Raw genomic sequence first — 2,500 nt, 5'->3', positions numbered from 1 at the left:
ATGTTTTTAGAGTTGGATGAAGAAATTGAAGTTCCACACAAAGAGTTTTTATGTGATCTTATGTCTTTTATACTTACTCATAATTATTTTAAATTTTTAAATCAATTTTATCGTCAAATCTGTGGAACCGCAATGGGTACAACTTTTGCTCCCAGCTTTGCGAATTTGTTCATGGGATGTTGGGAAAAGAATTATGTTTACAGTAATAACCCTTTTAAAGACAATATCATTTTTTATAAGAGATATATTGATGATATTTTAATTATTTGGGAAGGATCGGAAGAATCTTTTAACGATTTTTTAATTTTTATTTCAAATAACAAATATGAATCTTAAATTTACATCAAATTTTAACAACAGAAGTATTGAGTTTTTGGATTTGATTTTAACATCAGAAGGTGACCAAATTTGCACAAAAATTTTTATAAAAGGAGTAGATGCGAACAGCTACCTGCATTACAAAAGCTGTCACCTGGACAAATGGAAGAACAACATACCATACTCCCAGTTCTACAGAATTAAACGTAATTGCAGCAATGCTAACGTCTGTAATGAACAACTTGATATTTATGCAACCAGGTTTAGAGAAAAAGAGTATCCGGAAGCAATCATCAATACAGCTATGCAGAAAACGAAAAACCTACAGAGAAATAATCTACTACAATATAAGACGGAGAAACCACAAAAAGAAGAAATGGTACCATTTATTACAACATATAATGGACACGAGAATCATATTAAAAAATCTCTTAACAAAAACTGGAATATCCTTCTGATGGATCCTTTACTCCAAAAGATCCTACCGACAAAACCACAGATTATATATAGAAAATCAAGGAACTTAAAAGATTTACTGGCACCGAGTATGCTGAGGGATAAAGGAAATGAAAGACCAACTATGAACACTTTGAAGTGCAATGGAAGCTATAAATGCGGACATTGCAATATTTGCAAATTTCTTCACCCCAAGAGAAAAACATTCACGAATTCGGACGGATCTAAGGAATACACTATAAAGAATTTTATGAACTGTAACTCCACATCAGTGATATACCTGTTAGAGTGCACATGTGGACTCAAGTACATAGGAAAAACCAAGAGACCACTAAAAATCAGAATTCAGGAGCACATTAGGAACATTAGAAACAGAGTTGAAGGACATGCAGTCTCCAAACACTTCTCAATAAAACATAATTCGGATCCCGAAGATATCACCTTCAAGGCAATAGAACACGTTACTCTGGGAGAAAGAGGTGGGGATTTGGGCAATCTGCTATCAAGAAGAGAGATGTTCTGGCTGTTTGAACTGGACACACTGGCACCTAAAGGCTTCAATGAATACTACGAAATTGCTCCTTTCTTGTGATATGCTCCATTCCTATCTACCAATATACCCCCAGGTTATGGAGGGGCCTGAGTAGTACCCTGAAGGTTCATCTTCTGAGGGAAGTCCAGGTTTGGTAGAATATCTGGCATTATGGACCATCGAAATATGTATTTGCTGCCATACCATCATGTGTGAGCCCAATCTCGTCCGATCTTGGAAGCAAAGCATGATTGGGCCAGGTTAGTACCAAGGAAGGTAACCCATTGCGAATACCTGGTGCTGCAAATTCAGCCGGCGGTTTGGAATATAACCAGGCTAGAGAATGATAATGCCTAAAAAGGGAATTATAGCATATTCACAATTGCAAGCCTTAAGGCCAAGGAGTGATTAATGATATCAGAACTTTACAATTCTAACTACCCAATTGAATGGAAAGAGGTGGATCTTGGGTTTGACTTATATGATTATCCAAGAAATCCTTAGAGTCTTTGGAACCTCCCCTTCAAGAAAAAGAGTAAAAGAATGATCCCCATACTTCAAGTACATCTTAAAACCGATTGTAACTATCTAACTGGATGAAAAGAGGTCGTTTGTCTGAGTCGGACCAATATGAAAATCCAAGAAATTTTCAGAGTCTTTGGAACCTCTTCTTCAAGGAAAAGAGTGAAAGAATGATCCCCATACCTTAAGAACATTTCACAACTTATTATATCCCTGAATTTCTGCTCCTCTTGGTTGAACTTTTAAAGAAATTCCTTTTTGGAATAAATATCTAAACAATATCCAATATAATTATATACATAAAACAATTCAGTACATATTCATAGTGTTTTTAGATCAAACTATTAATATATTATTATTCTAATATATATCTATGCCTAAGGAGAATGTTATACTTAGACTAATCATTTAATGATCTAACCTATATATCCAGCATCAAAACAGATTACCCTCCTTAAATGGAATGCTTATCCTTTATTATTTTAGTTTCAGATAATATGGAAGACATCACCTACTCATTATTCATACTTGGGCAAAAAACATACTAATTCTATAGACAAGAAGGGCGGAAGCATTAAGTCCGGAGAAAACAATGGGGCGGAAGAGCTCAACACATCTATTAAGTAAGGGCGGAAGTGATGCGCCGCGTCCTGGAGCGAAACGACAGAAGGG

At 35.5% G+C, this 2,500-nt stretch overlaps 1 pseudogene; it reads left to right on the top strand.

Annotated features, from left to right (window-relative positions):
• Positions 1–1,496: 1,496 nt before the first annotated feature.
• LOC148442617 (5S ribosomal RNA) lies at positions 1,497–1,615 on the top strand (annotated as a pseudogene).
• Positions 1,616–2,500: the final 885 nt, after the last annotated feature.

Source organism: Taudactylus pleione, unplaced genomic scaffold, assembly GCF_031769625.1.
Source record: "Taudactylus pleione unplaced genomic scaffold, aTauple2 ptg001437l, whole genome shotgun sequence".
Classification (NCBI taxonomy): Eukaryota; Metazoa; Chordata; class Amphibia; order Anura; family Myobatrachidae; genus Taudactylus; species Taudactylus pleione.
The sequence above is the reverse complement of the archived record's forward strand: the minus strand, read 5'-3'. Positions and strand labels throughout refer to the sequence as shown.